The following is a 20373-nucleotide window of genomic DNA, read 5'->3' as shown; positions in this document are numbered from 1 at the left end:
GACCACGCTGTGCCCTGCAAGAGCAATCTGGTGGAGTGGTGCCAGAGAAGGGAGAGGGCTGGGGTCACACAGCCTGTGCAGGGATTTGGAACTAGAGGGCTCCTCAGAACGGGTGCAGGAGATGGTCTGCCAGGACCTGTCCGACTCCAGTGAGGGTTTGAGGGGCAGGGAGCAAGGAAAGCAGCCCTGCACAGGACACCCAGGGTGGGGAAGCAGGTCTCAGGAGGACAAGGTTTCAGTCCAAACAGCGAAGGAGAGAATGTGCCAGGGAGAGGCTGCCCTGGGGCCTCCCAAGGGCTCAGAAGAAAGATTTCGGCAGATGGGGTCAGAAAAAGAGTGTCCAGGGCCATAGTGGATGGGTGACCTGAGCTTCTTGCAGCCCCTGATGTAAACAGGGATAAGGGACATATGAGATTAGTCTGGAGTCTGAGGCAGAGTGATGAGGAGGCTGAGTTTGGGGGAAGGAGGGAGAAAAGGGCCTGGCTGAAAGGCAGGCAGGTTCCTGGGCTCTCTACAGTCCAGCCAGTGAAGGACAAAGCCCAGAGAGACCCAGAGCTCTCTCCTGACACCTGCACAAAGAACTGTAGTCTGGCCAGATGGTGCTCTGTAGACTGCTGTGGGGTTGGGGAGTGGCTTCTCCTGGGCATAGGACCTCAGGCACCTGCAGGATGCAGGGCTCCAGGCTCCCTCGGATGCCTGCTGATGGCTCTCCTCTGAGGGGGTGTAAATTGGCTCGCTGGGTACCCACAATGGGCAAGGCACTTGTTCTCAGTATAACGCACTAAACACTGACAAATTCGCACCCATTTATGATAGGCAGAATTACTATCCCCATTTTAGAGCTAGGGAAACTGAGACACTCAGCAGTTAACTTGTCCAGGCTCCACAGATAAACAGTGTAGAGCTGGGGTCTCAACACAAGCAGGCTCCCTCCACAGTGTGAGCTCCCAGCTACTGGCTGTCCCACTGCCCTTATCCAGCCTTGGCTGTCCGGGGTGGCAGTTGTGCCTTTGGGCTGCAGTTGAACCACCAATTACTTTTTCCAGGCCGGCTCCCTGCCAACCCCCTCCCACCAGTGGCCTCTTAGGTCCCAGAAGCTGATAATGGTGTGATAAATGGGCCTTTGAGAATGGAGGTAAGGGTGTAGGTGAACTGAAAAACCCTGAACAAAGGGATTTTCTCCTCATCCAGGGGGAAACCATTTCCAGGAGCTGACGAGGGTGCTGACCCAAGGTGAGCAGGCCCCAAGGGGCAGGCCAGCATGTGCTTACAGGGACATCTCAGCAATGTCAAGCCCCACAGTTAGGCGTTTTCTCTAACGTGGCCTAGAGAAATGATGGCGACCTTCCTGTGCTTTTCTTCTCCTGGACCTCACCAGGAATGTGCATGTGAGGTTCCAGGGAGAGCCCTAATGTGGACCAGGCTGTGAAACTGGGAGCTGCCTTGAGAAGACACTCCCCATGAGGTTGCCAAAAAGAGTGGTGTTGATTTCCATGACTCAAGGGGTTGTTTCTGTCCTCCTGATCAAGGGGATGCAGGGGACATGCTCAGAGGATCAGCGACCACCTGCCCTAGACCTATAGAGACAGATGAGGGTAGCATTGCTGCAGCTCCCCAGGGAGGGCTGTGCAGCTGTGACACCACCTCCATCATCCACTTGAGGAGGTCTGGGCATGGCTGAGACTCTGCACTCCACGCTGATCCCATCGTGCTCCCCATGCCCTTCACCCCACTGTCCGTTGTTTCTCTGAGGACAGTTGGAGGCATTCTGTAGCTAGGGGCTGAGGACGGTTCTTTCATAGTAGGAGTGAGCCTGTGGGTCGTCATACTGCACTTGTGGAGGATGAGATGTGAGTCCCTACAAGGGCTTCCCTCCTGTGCTGTGGCCTGCCTGCTCCCTGACCTTTGCCTATTTCTTCTGTCCTTGACTATTTTAGATATGTTCTGTGGCCTCGAGGCACAGCAGGGCCCCATAGTGACCCCAGCAAAGGCAATCAAGGCAGAGGAGCAGATGTATTGGGAGTCACAGAGGTGCTGGCCCTGGGAGAGGCCACCGAGGAAGTGGAGGCTGCTGAGGAGAGGAGGGAAGGTTTGGAGTGGGATGACGTGTCAGACAGGTACCCAGCCAGCAGCTAACTGAGCCTGATGCCTGAGCAGTAGGGAGTTTTCCCTGGACAGGGGGTCATGGGGTACAGTTCTTGCTCACCTGGGAAGGATGTGGAGCCTAGTGAGGATAGAATGGGGCATCAGGGAGAAATGAGGAGGGTTCCAGGAGCCCTACTGTGGGCTAGAGCAGAAAACACTTGAGCCCAGGGCATAATCAGAGAGGAACAAGGCTGAACCTCCTGGTCCCATCCACGAACTTGGTTAGAGGACCATTTACTCGGTGAGGGGTTCATGGTTGTGCCATCACCAACGGGCATGAAAAGGCTGGAAAAGGGAACGCTTCTGTGTAGTTTTCAGTTTTAAAATGCACATTAGCTATAAAAGCTACTGGCAAGTCCTGCAGTTGGAAAACAGTTAATTTTATATAACCTTAAAAGTCAGTAATTCTATTCACTGTCCCAACCAACTTAGCAAGCCCTAGAATGCTCCTTCAAGACACTGGTGCTTATGTCGCTAGTGCTGGGACACGAGGCATGCAGGTGATCCACTGTGATTAAATGGATCAGGCTCAGTGTTGACACCAGCCAGGCCAGGGACACGGCATGGGGCTGAGATCTCAACCTTGATGAGTATCCAATTCTAAAGACAGGGTACAGGGTACAGTTAGCGTATGGTTATGGCTGGAGTCATCATGGCCAGCCCGTGTGAGGGTAGGACTCAGGTGGACTGGGTCGAATGAGAAAGGTGCCATCCCCAGCAGAGAATGGGTGTCCATTGGTGGTCTGATAGAAGGTGTGTCAGAATCCTATTCAGTTAGGAATTGGGGCCAGGTCACACTAGGTCGAGGCAGGGTGAATGTGACTTGAAGACTACAGGCAAGAACAGGCTTTCACGGGACTCAGCTACCCTAGACCCCATCCCACCAGGCCCTGCTCCCTCCCCTCATGTGGCTCAGCGCCCCCCGCTCCACCCGCCTCCCATGTGACAAGGCCTTGAGCCAGTGTGAGACTCAGGAACCCTGCAGAAAAGGAGGAGGGAGGGGAAGGCCCTGGACTCCAGGAGGCTGCACAAAGAGTCATCTAAGGACAGGGCTCCTGAGTCTGCAGGACAGACTTCTTCCACACGAGAATCCCAAAGGGGACAAGGGGCAGGGTACATAGTGTAGACCTCTCTCCTATGACCAGGTAGCTGGAGGGCAGCAGGGGGCGAACAGCAGAAAAAGACCCTGTAGAGTAAGAGAAGTCCAGGACAAACTCTCTTGTCCTCCAAGGCCTTTACTCCATAGAGAGGCTCCAGGACCTAGATCTGGGTAAAAGAGACCTGAAGGGCAAAGGCCTGAATCCCTCAGAACAGTAGAGTCAACTCACAAATATCCCCAGCATAGACCACAGCAGAGGATCTAGGAGATCAGGGGGCAAAGAGATCCCAGATTCCCTGTCAGGATGTCAGGAGGTGGCACGGGCAGATGACTGAAGGTCCCCTGTGTGTGTGACAGGCCAAGGCCTGGGAGGGTCTCAAAACAGGTGATGGGCAGGGGCCAGGCTCTGGAGTTCCCAGGACTGGCAGAATTGTTTCAGGAACACTCTGAGGCACCCTCCCCAGGGACATTGTGGCCCACACCTGAAGTGTCCTGCACTGGAACTGGAGGGCCTGACGCCTCCTCACACACTGAGGTCAGAGCTCCCTCCATGGAAGTTCAACCTCTGATGTCCTGTCCCTCCTACACCCCACAGGATAGCCCAAGGCCGCCCACACAGTCACTCTGTTTCTGCCCTCCTCTGAGGAGCTCCACGACAACATGCTCAGGCCAGTGTGTCTCATCAGTGACTTCTCCTCAGGTGATGTGATGGTGGCCTGGAAGGCAGAGGGCACCCCCATCACCCAGCACATGGAGACCACAAAACCCTCCAAATAGAACAACAGCAAGTACGCAGGCAACAGCTACCTGAGACTGACGCCTAACCAGTGGAGGTCCCGCAGAAGCTACAGCTGCCAGGTCACGCACGAAGGGAGCACTGTGGAGGTGACAGTGGCCCCTGAAGAATGTGCTCAGACCCCCAACCCTCACCCCATCCACAGGCATCTGGAGCTGCAGGATCCCAGGGAAGGGGTCTCCTCTCTCATCCCAAGGCAACCAGCCCCTCTCCCTGCATCCAAGTAACCTTCAATAAATATTGTCAATCAGAAATCCTGTTCCATCTCACTATTTTTTATCTCATGTTCAATTTGCAACCTACAGGAGAGGCTCTCATCTATCTGAGGCATCATCCAAAGAGGCCCTTCCTTGCAATTGGTCACCCCTTTCCTTCATGCTCCACTGTGGCCTGGAGCCCCGCATGGCATCTTGCTCAGACCAGACAGATCTTGCGCGCCCCCCGATTCTGATTACAATGACCCACTGTGCCTCTTCTGGTGGCCCCAGGATCCTCCTGAGAGAACCCAGTAGACCTGGCTTTCTGCTCTCTGTTCACATTCTGTCCTGGGCCCATCCTTCTCCTGCTTCATGCCTAAAGTTGGTCATTAACGTTACCAAGTGGACTGGTTCCTTGAAGTGGCAAGCAGGATTTAGAGATCACACTCAGGGTACTACTAACACAGCCCTTTTGAGTCAAACACCCCGAGCACACCCAAAATGAACACGAGACCCTCAGAGGGCGATAGGGGCTTGCTTCCAACTTCTTGGAGAGGTTGAGGCTGGAACTTCTAACACCTGGCGAGACCCATCCCAAACTAAGACACCAGGGAGGATGGAAGGGAGACCCCTGGAGTTTTGGTTGTGGTCAGATTGGACCTTCCCCTGGCTGCTGACTCTGGGCCAAGCTGCCCCTTCTCTGGGGCACTGGGGACACCTGAGGATGTGTCACTGCTCTTACTTTGTGGTCACACCAACAGATCAGGGTTAGTACAACCCTATAATGCAGAGAATCCCTGTTCCTTTCCATGCCACTTCACTCCTTAGGGAAGCAAACACCCTCCCAGGAGCTCATTCCCATTCCTGGGCCACATTCAAAGGGAAAATCTGATCCAGACCCGAACTTCCTTGGGCCTCTGCATTTCTAGATGTCCTGTCATTGCATGTATGGGGTCGACTGTCCCATCTCAGCTTGAGAAGGGCAGGCAGGCGTGTGGACACTGCAGATCCAATGCCCTGTGTCCCTCCAAGGATTCCATCATTTCAACAGTCCGTGAGCCTGTGTCACAGTGTTTGATGTTCAGCATCAAACCTGCAAAGGGTTTTTTTTTTAATTATTATTATACTTTAAGTTTTAGGGTACATGTGCACAATGTGCAGGTTTGTTACATATGTATCCATGTGCCATGTTGGTGTGCTGCACCCATTAACTCATCATTTAGCATTAGGTATATCTCCTAATGCTGTCCCTCCCCCTTCCCCCCACCCCACAACAGTCCCCGGAGTGTGATCTTCCCCTTCCTGTGTCCATGTGTTCTCATTGTTCAAGGTCCAGAGCCTGGCCCCTGCCCATCACAAAGTTCAGCATGACTTTTCGTATAATGCCAAGTTAAGACTGCCTTTCTTTGTCTGACATAGCAGTGTTGCTTTATCTTTTTTTCTTTATCAGTTGAATTTAGATATGAAAACTCAATCATGTACATTACAGATGTCAGTGACAGTTTCCTCTTGGGGCTGGAAGGAGAGTCTCTTACCAACTGATCCCTGATGCAAGAGGACACTCACATCTGGAAGTATCAGGTTTTAAGCTGTGGATAGGGGGCCTTTTCCTCAGTTGCAATTTTTCCTCCTTGGGTTTTTTTGCAATTGCCAACCAAAATAGATGTGAGAGAAACATCCCCCAGAAAAAGTGTGTGTCCTTTGGCACAGGTAGGTTTTCTCTACTCTTGCTTTTATATTCCCTTGACTTGACCACCATTTCCCATCTTGTTTTTACAAAGTCACCAAGAAGGCTTGTACAAACAGTACACAGCATGAGCTGATTCTCACAGTGTTTGTTTTTCTGTAATTGCAGGTAGTCCCAGAAGGGAAAAAAAAAGCAAAAAAAAAAAATTAAAATCATGTGTATTCTGGTCCAGTTACTTGACCAGATTTTGCTGAGGAAAATCTCGATGATCCTGTGAGGGGTCTTTCTTTCTGACTTTAGTCTAGAGAGCCACCCTGTCTCTAGCTTTCTGATGGGAATAAGGTTTGGTGGTGTGATGGGAAAAAATTATTTTCTAGGCACAGCACTATGTTCACATTTTGGCAAGCAGTTGTATTCCCTCTAGATGCCATGTTTGTGTGCATGGACAGTGGGGTGTGTCTATATGTGAATTTTTGTGGTGTGATTGTGTGCATGTCTGTGTTTCCCCTAGAGTTATTTATATCTCCCTTACACAGCTGACCTGCAAGTGTCAGCTTCCTCCATTAATAATCCCTTCACCATTGCTCCCTTGGGCATATTTGTCTTCTAGCTGGGTGTACTACAATTCAGTTCTGACGATCATCACACAGAGTCTGTATCAGACTCCACAAGTCCAGCATAAAACCTTCCACCTGACTGCCCTTACTTGAGACACCAGCTGCACTTTAGGGGTGTGCAGGCCACTGTAAATTCAGAGATTACCACCACTGCCTCCCTAAGACTCAATAATTCACTAGCAATACCTCACAGAACTTAGGAAAGCACTACATTTACTATTTGCTTATAAAGGACCCACATAGGGCAAGGTGTGTGGGGGGAAGGCAGCGGGGGCCAGGGTCCTAGATGCATAGCTTCCATGCCCTTTCCCCCAGGAATCACAGGGTTTCTCCCCTACAGCCCATCAATCGTTCACAAACCTAGGAGTTCCACTGAGTCTCGGTGTTCAGGGTTTTTACTGGGGTTTCATTATAAGTAGACATGATTGATTAAAGACTTGGCTATGTGATTGAAGTCAGTCTCTAGTCCCCACCCCCACCTTCCTGGAAGTTGGTTGGCCCAAACAACCCTCTCATAACGTGGTTGGACTTTCACTCTCATCCATAAGCTGTCCAGGGCCCACAGTGAGCCCCCTCACTGGCATAACAAAGGCAATCTTACGCAGGAAATTTCAAAGGGTTTCAAAATCCTGTGACAAGAACTGAAGACTCAGACTGGCTATATTCATTATTACACTTCAGTATGTATGACAAAATTTATCCAATTGTACACTTTAAGTATGTGCAGTTTATTGTATGTCAAGTATTAAGCAAAAATAAAATTCTAAGCCTCTCAACCGACTTAACGGATTCCCCCTCTTGGCCAAGGACATTCAACAGTAAACCTGAAAAACTAATTCAAGACATGATGGGATTGGGGACGGGGGGTCAGAAGTGCCTCATTTTACCCTCCTCCCTTTGGAGTTCAGGCACAACTAACCAGCATTACCATTAAAACATCAATCTTAAGACTGAAAAACAGACTCTTTGTAGCAATAAGATACTAAATTCCAACCTGACACTAGTACAGCATCACATGACAGACAGCAGGCCCTGAAAGCAATCTAAGTATTCCAAAATGTATTTATTTGACATATTTTAAAACGGCCCTGCAAAGCTGTCTCTTGCAGAGGAAATCTACATTCTATAGAGATTCCCCTTCCTTTTCCAGGTCTTTTCCTGACCCAGGAGAGTTTAAGAGTGTTGCACCTTTTTAAGTCTGATCAGACACATTTATCATCTACTCTCTCTGAAGCCTGCTATCTGGAGGCTTCAGCAGCATAATAATTGATCTCCATGAGCTCTTATGTTAACCCAGACATTCCTTTCTATTGATTCCAGGTCTTTAGATAATAACCCTTTCAACCAATTGCCAATAGAAAATCTTTGAATCCATCTATAACCTGGAAGCCCCCACTTTGAGTTGTCCTGCCTTTCTGGATCAAATCAATGTATACACTACATGTATTGATTGATATCTGCCTACAACTTCTATCCTCCTGAAATGTTAAAATAAAGCTATAACCCAGCCATCTTGGAAACATGTTCTCAGGACCTCCTCGGGCTGTGTCATTGGCCTTGGTCACTCATATTTGGCTCAGAATAAACTTCCTTGAATATTTTACAGAGTTAGACTCGTCATTGACACAAGTATACGTCAATAAACAAGGGAAAAAAATACTGTCACCATCCAGGAAAATGTTCACAGGGTTCTAGAAGAAAAGCTGTATGCCAGGATTCCTATTACTGGGTCAACAACAACTTCAATTAATAATAAATTTCACTTCCGAGTAGGCCTTGACTGTTTCTTGTGGAATTCTGATTGATCATATTAGAGAATCCGTAACTCTTTAGGTGACTTATGAGAAAAAAGAGGCTTGAGAATGTGGACAAATTATGCAGAGTTGCACATCCGGCAAATGGAAAAGCAGAGTCCTTTTAGATTCACCCTGTGATTCCCAATCCCATGCACTTTCTTCCCACCTTTACTTCTTGGGAGAGATTCTAGACTTCTACTATGAGTTTGGCATCCATTAGGATTTTTAATCTTTGTTCCTGAGCTTCCTGGCCTAGGGCACGTTCCAGGACAGAGACTGGAGGAATCTCAGAGCCCTTGTCCTCTCAGATAACTTTTAGCATTTCAAGTGATATTTTCCAAATTGATGCTTCATTCCTGTACCTCTTCCATATTCTATTCCCCAAAGCATTTTTATTATGGGAAACCGCAAAACCAATTTTCACCCCATGTTAAAAGCAAGGAGTCCTAAGCCAGGGCTCCTTCCTTTTTCAGGGAGCCCCTGGTGCAGTCACCCACCACACCCAGTTCCAGTAGGAATCTGAGAAAGGAGGGGTCTCCAGGCAGTCAGGTAAATTTTCCTTTAGCTTCTCAATTGAGGTCCAATGTTTCACTGCAGAAAATGTTGCCAGGAATATGAAATCCCATGCCTATGTGGAAAACCTGCCTCCCATCAACTATGGCAGCCACAGCTTCTGTGTGGCAGGGCAACACACACTACGTAAAGTGACAAGGGGGCTTCTTCAGGGGTAGAGCATCAGGGCAGGCACATGGCTCCCTTCCTAAGGAGGAGGACATGGGTAGGTTGAGCACTGCAAGGTGGGGAAAGATAAACACGGCCGTGCAGCAGAAGAATCCCCACTCCAGTTCCTGCCAAACCTCCTGGGTGAAATAGGCTCTTGCTGGCTTCTGAGGGCCTTTGCAAGGAAACAGGATTCTGGCTTCAGCAAAGGTAAAATGAGGCAAATTATGGCTTGACAAACCTTTGGGATCATGTGAAATGCTTTGTATTTTCATAGAATTCCATTGCCCTACAACTGAGCTCTTAGTATTTTCCCCACAGAACAAAGAGACCGCTCAATTTGAAAAGGGTAACTGTTTCCCACAGAAACAGGCTTCTCATATCAAGATTCTCCTAGAAATCTTTCTTTTCTAGAACGCAGTTTCCCAGTGGTGCTTGAGAAAAAAACCTGAAGTGAGAGACCAAATGCTAAAATGAGTGACACCAAGACCAAGGGCTCCAAGAACCCAGAGAAAGTCGCCCAGTGAACTCTGCGGGAGAAAGCAGGTCTCAGGGCCCCGGGGTCGACCTTTAGAGGAGAAAATACAGAGCGGCAGATGGATGTCACACACCACCTGGGCCAGGCAAGGATGAGGATGGGGGGAGGATGAATCCCAGGATTTTAATGTCGGGATAATTATCACATCATCATCCCCTGAGTCCAGTGATTTCTCTGCTCCTTCTAAGTGGAAAAGAGAAGGGTGTGGCTGTTGTGGCTGGAGTGAGCTCGGCATGGACATCTCTGAAACTTCTCAGGAGAGGGGGTTCCTTCCTGTTGAAGCTCTGTGACAACAGCTGGGGACTGGGGTCTTCATCCTCCTTTGTGACAAACCAGGCTTTTCCCATCATGGAAGCTGATGAGGGGCAGAGAGCAGGAATCAGGTTTCCAGTCCTCTGAGCCAGACTGGGAGGACATAGGTCAGCAGGGACAACCTCAAGGTCAGGCCAGACACACAGAGGTTCCCAGGCCTGATCTCCCTGGGCCTGGGCAGGGATCACATTCTAGCTTTCACCTGCTTCCGGAAATTGCCTGTCAACTGCCCTTGTGTAGACAGTGCTAGCCAAGGATTACCCAGCTCAGAAGCGCATTGAAACTGAAGGCTGTGTGGCACCACCTGTCCAGGGTGGCTGCACGCACTATAGCTGCTGGGCAGGGAGTAGGGCACCGGCTCCCGTGCAGGGCCAGCTCAGCAAGGCAAGGGAGGCTGATCCCAGAACCCCAGGTCATCCTTGCTCCTCCCTTTTATGGCCCAGAGGACATGGGTTTGAGAGTTTCTCTGAAATGGTCTTGGAGTCCTCAGGCCTAAATTGTGTCCTCCCACTCATGGGGAGAGGAATTCTGGCCACAGCTGGTCAGTGTGAGGGCAAGAACTGTGCCCTCCGCATTTCCTCTCATCATAGCACTTGGCCGTGGGCAGCCCATCTTAGGCCCCATGAAGGTCTCATGAACACACCCTTCAGCTGGGCTCTAGTCTAGCTTGAGTGGGCAAAGGTTCCCTGCTCACCCTGTCCAGACTGTTGAACCTCACACTGGGAGAGGTATTTTTCCAGAGTCTGACTCAGGTCAGGGGAGGTGAGGGGTGTCCCTCTGCTCTGATTCGGTCTAGACAGGGTCTGCTCCGCCCCTCTGTGTGCAGGTGCACTCCTCTACCCCCACTGGATCCCTCTGGGCCCTCATGCTCTCCTCACTGTTGCATCCCCAGGCCTCACACAGTGCCTGGCCCTTGTGCAGGGGCCCAGAAAGCACCCATACGTGAATGATCGGATCACAGCCGCCAACTTTTCTGCAAGGAAACACCCAGGAGGGGAGTCATGTCTTCCTCATCTTTGTATCTCTAGAGCTGCACTATCCAGCATGGGAGTGTCCCCACCTGGAGGTGCTGTTTATAACTAATTAGTGCAGTTCATTAAAATAAAATGAGACATTCCATTCATCAGTCACACTGGCCACATTTCCAGTGCCCCAGAGAGTTATGTGCCGCTGGCCACCATATTCAACAGCAAAGCGAGAGCATTTCCATTCGTACAGAACGCACTCCTGGGAAGCTGCTCTGAGCCTGGCATGGGGTCTCTTCATTGAACTCATCTAATTAAGAAGCCTGTGCATCAAAGTTGGAATTTCAGGTTAATGAGCCTGGAGGTGACAGCTATAATCCAATGGAAACGGGGAGGTGGGAAGATAAAGATGGTAGATTTGGGATTGTGTTTAGAAACATTTATTTGTAGTGCTAGAGGCTTTATCTACTAGTAGCTTTATTTTTAAATACTTTATATAAAATATATAAATATAAAAAGCAGCCTAAACAAAGGCAGGCCTTGATGGACTACACTTTGTACAGCAGTCGTGTCTCCTTCCGTAGAAGCCCAGTGATCTCGAGAATTTTCTCTTGGCTTCCTGGCCCTGTCCTCAGACCTCCTTATGGAAAGCCCCCGCACCTCTGTTGGCTTCTCCCAGCTCTCCTGCTCTGCCTCCCACCTTCTGAGGGTGCTGCCCCACTCACTCTATGCTAATCATGTGTCTTGTGCTCCGAACATACATGAAGTAACTAGTTTCTTTCTTAAAACCTGATGTTAGGTGTGGTTCCCATCCCCATCCACAGCAGGCACCTAGGGTACTGTGGACATTGTGTGTGTTGAACTGGGGGTTAGCAACAGACATGTTTATAGAAGCCATAAGGCTGTACACTTCATATCTGTGCACTGTACCATAGGTAACATCAGCATCGATTTAGAGACAAAGTATAGCAAAAACAAAAACTTTTTTGCCACAAAGCCAACTTTAGGCACAGGTTGATTTCCTCGGATTTCTACCAAATGTTTACGGTAGGAAGAATGCCAGTCTCCTATATACTCTTCCAGAGAGTAGATGTGGGGATTCATCCACGCTGCCTTCATCAGATCAGGAGGCTCTTGACGCCATCCCAGCAATGAACACCGCAGGGAAGGGGAATGAATCTCAGGCCAAAGGCTCCCGAGCATATCTGCCAATCTCATGGTGGAATTTGCATGGGGTTGATGAGGACAGGACTACTGGCTTTTGGGTGCTCCTGGGGTGAGTAGTGAGGAGGGGCAGTACCATTGGGTTCATGGAGTACACATTTGGTGGCAGAGAGGAGGCAGCCCTGGGTAGTCCTCAGGAAGGATCCTGGGTGGGGGTCTCCAGGCTATGGCAATGGACAGATCTCTCTAAGAGGAGATGAACACTGCCCCTGCCCCCACAGGGTCGAGGTAGGAAAGAGGAGTTTGTAGAGACTGAGCCTTGGTGAGGAAGGATGCGAGCAGGGAGGCGCCCACTCTGTTGGAGCAGCCACTAACCCTTTTCAGCCAGGCCTGAGTCCCAGCTGCTCAGACAGCCGCTCAGATCTTTAGTCCATGAGACCCTGAGAGCCCGTAGGTTTCTGTCACTGAGCCACCCAAGCTCCAGCCCAGTAGGCCTCTTCCCCAGTTAATTCACCTTCACTGCTCATAAGAGTTTGTCAGTTACAGTGAAGCTAATTCTTTGTGAAGCTCTGTCCTATGGGTGTGTCTGGCTTGGGAGTCCTGATCTCTGAGCCAGCTGGGAGTCAAGCAGGCCACTCGTCATTCAGAGTAGTCACTGGAGCACTGGAAACCTCACTTTGAGGCAGCTCATGGTGTGAAGGTGCTGGGGGAGGAGTGACACAGATGAGACACCCTGGTTCTTCAAGAGACCTTTGTTTGGGGTCAGCTGCATCATATTTTGGGTAAGAGATTAAAATACAGAGGCAGAAAGCTGGGTCAGGCATCTCCTGCAGGACATCACCTCTCCCCAAAGCAATGTTAGAGCAAGAGGATTTGGGAAATGGAGTGAGAGAAGCCCTGGTTCAGGGGCCCAGGGAATGATCTAGAGACTCCAGGCTTCAGGGATCTCTGTCTCTAGGAAACCAAATACATTCTTAGCTCAGGCCCATCCCTCCTCAGTTTTGTGGCTCTGGGAAAGTCACTTCACCCTCCAAATTTCAGTGCCCCCAGCTGCAAAATGTAAGTTACAGCCCAGCTATGCCCACCCCCACAGGGCTCATGTGAGGGTCACAAGAGATGACAGCAGATCCTCTTCAAAGGCTGTAAGGCATCCTGCCCATATAAAGGCTGGAAACTGACCTTCCACTTTCCATGACTTGTAACCATCCAAGCTTCCTCTCTGGAGGCAGCCATTGCTACATGTCTGCCTCATTCCTCCAGACATTTCATATTTGAACACTTTTGTAGCACTTACTGAGGTCATTCTTATTCAGGCTTAATCTGGATCTGCTTAGAGTAAGCTTCATAACATAATGCTAATAGGCAGGCCTCATTAACATCTCCACATCACATGGCAGGGAACTGAGCACAGAGGGGTTAAGTCACTTTCCCAGGGTCACACAGCTTCTAGCTGGTATCTGAGCCCAGGCCATCAGGCACCTTCCTCTTGCTCGGAGTCACTGAGCTCAGGTGTCTTCTTGAACTGTCTCCTCTCATTAGAGTAACATCCCCATGCAGTCAGCCCGTTGTGTACTTTAAGCGCCCACCACACTGCAGGACCCCTCCTCCTAAGCCCAACTTTGACTCTGTCTCCCCCTAGGCCACTGATGAACCCAAGTGTGACCTGGGAAAGATGAACACTGGCCCACGGTCTCCTGCCAGCAGCCTATCAACAGAGGTCTCTACTTTGAATTTATTTTTCTCAAGCTCATGGCTCATGGATACAAGAGATCATGAAAAATCCAAATACAGGATATGCCAGAAAATTGATCTGGGTTGTCAAGGAAACCCTCCTGCCCATACCCAGAAGCATCTCAATTAGCATCTGACTAACAGCAGGTGGAGCCTCAGATATCACCCCCTGCCAGCTTCTCCACTGAATGTGCTGTGGACCTGAGACCATCAGGATTGGAGTCGTTGTTGTGGTTTATACAGTAGGGTCTGAGTCTTGGTAGGAAGGGCAGGAGCAGGGAGCCGCCCACTCAGAGCTGGGGCAGCCACTGCCCCTTCTCAGCCAGGCCTGAGTCCAAGCTGCTCGAGCAGCTGTTCTGGTCAACAGGCACTGAGACCCCAGCAGCTTGTAGGCTTTACTCCCTGAGCCATCCAAGCACCAGCCCCACAGGCCACTTCTTCAGTTAATGAATCTTAACTGCCCAGCACTCTGGTTTGGTCAGTTGAAGGTGAACCTGAATCTAAGTCCAACTGTCATGTGGGGAATCCGTTGGGAACATTCTGCATTCCAAGTCAGTTGGGAGTCAAGGTGGCTACTGGTCATTCAGGGTAGTCACACAACCACAGGGAAGTCTCCCCACAAGGCAGCTACAGAGTAAAGTGAGAGGGGAGACAGACAAATTTGGATTCCCAAGCCTTGAGCAGGGCTTCATTTGGGGGAAAGTCTTGCATTTTGGGTAAGGGGTTGAAATGTAAAGCCAGGAGTTGAGTCAGGATTTGCGCCCTTCTCTTGAGCCAGGCACCTCCTCCAGGGCATCAGCGTCTCCCTGCAGCAGCCTTGGGGATGGGAAGATCTAGAAAAGGAGTGAGGAGGGTCCTTGCTTTGGAGTCCAGGGCGTGGACTCCTGGTCTCAGGCATTCAGGGATCTCCATCCCCAGGGAACCAACTAAATTCACTGCCTTAGCTTCAGTACTCATCAGTGTTTTAACTCTGAGAAAAGTCACTGAATCTCTCTAAATTTGAGTGCCACGAACCATAAAATAGGAGTCAGTTCCTACTCTGCCCATCCCATATCACAAGAGATACGAGATTTTGTTTCCATGAGCTGTAAAGCATCGTGCCCATGCCAATGTGGAAACGTGGGGCTCTGTCCTTCCTTGACCTGTTGCCTACATCTCAGGCACAGTCCCCCAAAATGAATCATTTTAAAATGCACTGGGAAGCAATGACTAATTTGTGTGTCACAACTATCAAGTATAAAACACAGCCATTGTGTTTGTGTGCTAGTGTTAACATTAAGACAACCTGCCAAGTCCACCTTAAAAGTTGATAATGGCAAATATATAATATCTGTGTCTAGGTAGGTTTATCTAACAAAACATAACTTAAAAACATATTTTTGTGGATTATTCAAAATTCCCTATGATGTACAGAGATATTAATAATATGCTTTTACCCAACCTATTACTCCTCAGAAGTAGGGAATACACAAATCAGGTCTCCTGTGACACCATACATAGCACTTTTCGAAGGCTAAGCTATGGTCATCTCCATAACTTGGCAACAGGCTCAGTTTGAGCCACTTTACATTTAAGAGAAATAAATCATACAGGATATTATGTCATATGCTTAGGACCTTCCATTATGGTAGATAATTCTCCTCCCCAAGTAAACTGGTGTTCATTCCATTTGACAAGTTATCTGTTGATCTTTCATCAGGTCACCAGTTCATTTTGTAGACAACATGCACTTAACATTTCTTTTTCCCAGAAGTAGCTACTGTGTGGAATCAGGATGTCACAAAAAGCATTTTTGACACTCGTATCTCATTCTTTTGGCGCAAGGTTAGCGTTAAGTTGAACTGATCATTTTTGGACAAAGCAGCTGTGCATCATGACATTACCCCTGACTTGGGACCTTATCTCTTGGGTTTGCATGCAGCTCTGGAACTTGTTAAGCTGTGAGGTACCAAGCGCGTCAGTTCTCCTTTAGTTTATCATCCTGAAGATAGACAATGTACACTTTATTTTCATTAACTCCTTCAATCCTCACTACAGACCTCACCTAAGTAGTGGGTGTTTACTATCCACTCTCTCCTTGGATGGAGAAACCGAAGTGCTAATGAATGCGCCCATGCTTCTAAGCCCCTAAGGGAAGGAGGCGATACGTGAACCTAGGCATGTAGCCCTAAAGCTGAATTGATAATGAATGGTTGAGCTGCAGTTATTACTCTGAATTAACCAGAGAAGGGTGGCTCTCAACCCTACCATCACGTGTAGCCATAAGGTGGTTCCTTCACACGTGCAAGTCCTAGATTTACAAGAGTCTACAGAGATCCCAAGCACTGTGTATGATTACAAGGTGGCTGCAGAAGTCACGTAGCTTAGGGCAGACATCAGAGAATATAACTGCAGGATTTGGCACAGCCATTGACGTGAAAAGTACGGAGATGTCCCAGATACCTCTGATAACAGGGTCAAATACCAGTTCTGAATATCACGAAGCAGTACTTAGAAATATTGATAAACTCCTTTCAGTGCTGAGAACGTTCCTCAGCAGTTGGCCAGAAATAAATAAGATGAAAAAGGTATTTTTGAGATAGTTGAAAACTCTATCAACACAAGACCTAGGAACGATCAAATCCTGCAAGTTACGTACATTAAACACAATGACAAGACAGCAAATGAGCATTTGGTTAATAGTTCACCACACTCATTGCAACTCTTTGCACTGCAGTGTTAAAACACATCAGCATCCAGCCCATGTCTCCTTCCTTGAAACAAACTATGCTAAATTGACTGGCAAGTACAAAGATGGATACCCTCCATAGGCAATTACCACACATGCATGACAAAGGAAAGGTAGACCACATAAGGAAATATCACGTGATTAAAACCAGTTATTTTACAGGATATAATTTCAGTATTTCCAATTCTTCCATCGACTATAACAAAGGATTAGTAAATAACGACAATGGACTGTTTTGCCTAGAACTGAATCCATCTATTCAACTTAGCTTTCATTCAAGAATTCAAAATCCTAAAAACAGAACTGCAGTCACAGCCAGTGTGAATCCATAAATGGAAAAATATTCTTGAGACATAAATCATACAAATATTGTTATTTCTCATTGACGCAAGAAGTCCCTGTTGTCCTCTTCTAAAAAATAAAACCCACCATGATTACACACTGTAAACCAAAGAGTTATCTGAAGCAGGTCTCAATCAATTTAATTAATTTGAAAAGGTTAAGGACATGCTGGTGACACAGCCTCAGGAGGTCCTGAGTACATGTGCCCAAGGTGATCGGGCTACAGTTTGGTTTTCACACGTTTTAGGGAGACACAAGGGAGTGTGACGCAAGATGTAAATTCGTTTATACTTGCATCAAAGTTAAATTTCATTTGCATCGGGCTGATGGCTGTCCAGGTGACACTAGGCAGTCAAGGGGGAGATTTTTCATCATGGAGGAAAGGGATGAGTTGAGGCTGAGCATCTGCGATTCGGATGTACAAGAAAGTTGCCACAAAACAATGGAAGCCAGGCTAATAACCAAGTGGTGCATTGGGTTCTCATTTGTCACTCTCCTCACCATTTTCAGCTGGCACGATTTCAGCATTTTAGGATTTCAGCACTTTCTCCCTAGTGAAGATCATATTATAAAATATACTAAAGGCCGGGTGCGGTGGCTCACGCTTGTAATCCCAGCACTTTGGGAGGCCGAGGCGGGCGGATCATGAGGTCATGAGACCGAGACCACGGTGAAACCCCGTCTCTACTAAAAATACAAAAAATTAGCCGGGCGTGATGGCGGGTGCCTGTAGTCCCAGCTACTCAGAGAGGCTGAGGCAGGAGAATGGCGTGAACCTGGGAGGCGGAGCTTGCAGTGAGCCGAGATTGCGCCACAGCACTCCAGCCTGGGCAACAGAGCGAGACTCCGTCTCAAAAAAAAAAAAAAAAAATACTAAAACAGATCACTGATTCTTACAAGGTTTGGCCAGCTGCTGAGCCAAGTAACTTCAGAACTGACAGTGGTGGGCCACACAGGCCTGTGTGATCCCTCACACCTCTTAGACTCTGAGCTGACTGAAAACATTTGGGTGTCTTTGTGCTTTTAACACTAATGACTATGCATCTGTCTGTGGGAAAAGATACCTATCATGACTGGGTTATGTGACCACAAAGGCCGCTTTATAATCATGGCCAGTGTCTGGGATCTCTTAGGCTCAGTGCTTTAAGGCTTACAGGGAAATGCTGAACTCTCTACATACAGACTAAAACCACATGGCTAATGCAGAAGTGCATGTCAGTAGTTGAGAGCATCAGCATTGGACCATGTGCCTGGATTCATGTTTTGACTTTTTCATTCAGGAACTCCAGAGCTTGGATCACTCATCTTAGCACTTCATATTCTCCACCTGAGCAGTGGGAATAACTAGCCAAACTGCAGGTGTGGCTCTGGCAAGGGTTGAATGAATTAAAGTATACAGAGTATTGAAAACCAAAACTAAAATTGTAAACTGCCCGGCTAACTGGATGGACTCCTCGTCTTGGCCAACGGCATTCTAAAGAAAGCCTGAAACACTAGTTCAGGCCATAATGGGAATAGGGGGTCAGACACACCTTATTATACTCTCTTTGGAATTCAGGCCCAACTCACCTGCATTCACATTAATATACAGACTTTAAGGCTGACAACTCAGATGCTTTGTAGCAGCAGTAAGATACCAACATGACAGAGAGCAGGCCCTGAAAGAAATCCAAGTCTTTTGACTCTAAATATATTTCCTTGACATACTTTGAAATGCCCCTTCAAGCTGTCTCTTGTGGGGAAAATCTATATTCTGTAAAGAATACCCTTCCCTTTCTGGGTCTTTTTCCTGGTCCAGGAAAGAACTAAAAGTCTGGCATTTTTTTCAAGTCAGACAAGAAATATTTACAATCTATTCTCTTTGAAGCCTATTACCTGGAGTCTTCATCTGCATAATGAAATCCTGGGTGTCCCCAACCCCTTACCTGAACTCACTTTCTTCTATTGTTTGCAGGCTTTTAGAGAAACTCTTTCAACCAATCGACAATCAGAAAATCTTGAAATCCTCCTCATGACCTAGAGCCCACCCATCTCCCACTTTCTGTTGTCCTGTCTTTCTGGACTGAACGAGTTTACATCTTGCATCTCCCTAAACATCTTGCATCAAAGTTAAATTTCTTATATTTCTTATATACACTGGCCATGATTATAAAGCGGCCTTTGTGATCACATAACCCACGGACAGATGCATAGTCATGAGTGTTAAAAGCACAAAGACACCCAAATGTTTTCAGTCAGCTCAGAGTCTAAGAGGTGTGAGGGATCACACAGGCCTGTGTGGCCCACCACTGTCAGTTCTGAAGTTACTTGGCTCAGCAGCTGGCCAAACCTTGTAAGAATCAGTGATCTGTTTTAGTATATTTTATAATATGATCTTCACTAGGGAGAAAGTACTGAAATCCTAAAATGCTGAAATCGTGCCAGCTGAAAATGGTGAGGAGAGTGACAAATGAGAACCCAATGCACCACTTGGTTATTAGCCTGGCTTCCATCATTTTGTGGCAACTTTCTTGTACATCTGAATCGCAGATTTGTTCAATACACATTTTAAGGAGTGAGTCAGAAGAGAAGCAGAATCATTCCACTGGTTAAACTCATCCCTGGCATTATAGATCTAATAAGTCATTAGTATATATCTCCACCCACATCTTAACCTGTAGGCTTTGAACAGTTGTAAGAAAATGCTCAGCAACATAAATAATGAGACTGTAAAAATGTGAACAGAAAGGAGAGATGATATCAGTGATATTTGTAAGTGCTATGGCAGTGAGGGTGGATAGGCTTCAGCTTGTGTGACAGATTAAAGAAAACAGGATGAGAAGGCTAGTTTTCAATAGGAAAAGACATCGCTGGGTTCAATATGTGACATTAAATTAGATGAGTCAGTGTGATAGCCACAAAGAAATGTCAGGTTTAAAGGTCAAAAGAGACCTTTCTGAGCCACATTTGCCTCAGTTCACTCCTGTTTTGTTTTTCATTGCACTAGTTTCCGGATAGCATTACCATAGACACACACAAATATAAGAATACATACACACATACACTTTGATGAGCCTTCTATTTCTCATTCCACATGTCCCCAGCTCTTCTTATTTAAGCCTTAATTAAAATCCCTTCTAAAAACCTTATCACTAACAAAGATGCAAGAAAGTACATGTCATTCACCAGTTTTTATTGCATCTAAGTAACTGTCTTTTACGCGATATTGACAAGACATAAATGCTTTCAATACTAAATCCATGTAAATATCCTGCAAAAATATATTAAAACCAGAAATGAGATTTTTAGTATTCTTTTTGTAGCGATTGGCAGATTTTAATATTTAAGAAAAATTAATTTCATCATACACATTAAAAATATAGGAAATTTCATACAGACATGAAGCTTCCAATTCAGCTTTTATGGCAACTTTTAGAATGAGAGTTACATATAAATACAGTACATTTTACAAATAAACTTTATAATTTTATACTGAGATTTATACAGCTTCTGACTTGGTTGTTTCCTGGTAAGCAGGTGACATAGGAGGGTTGGCG

General features: G+C 47.4%; 1 protein-coding gene across 1 annotated transcript in view; it reads right to left on the bottom strand.

The window, feature by feature from the left end:
- The window catches only part of SLC5A4 (solute carrier family 5 member 4), a 163153-nt gene that overhangs the window by 119842 nt on the left and 22938 nt on the right, over nucleotides 1-20373 (bottom strand). The gene's annotated exons all lie outside the window — the stretch shown is intronic.

The sequence above is a fragment of the Symphalangus syndactylus genome, chromosome 18, assembly GCF_028878055.3.
Source record: "Symphalangus syndactylus isolate Jambi chromosome 18, NHGRI_mSymSyn1-v2.1_pri, whole genome shotgun sequence".
NCBI lineage: Eukaryota > Metazoa > Chordata > Mammalia > Primates > Hylobatidae > Symphalangus > Symphalangus syndactylus.
Note: the sequence above shows the minus strand (reverse complement) of the source record. Positions and strands in the feature narration are given on the sequence as shown.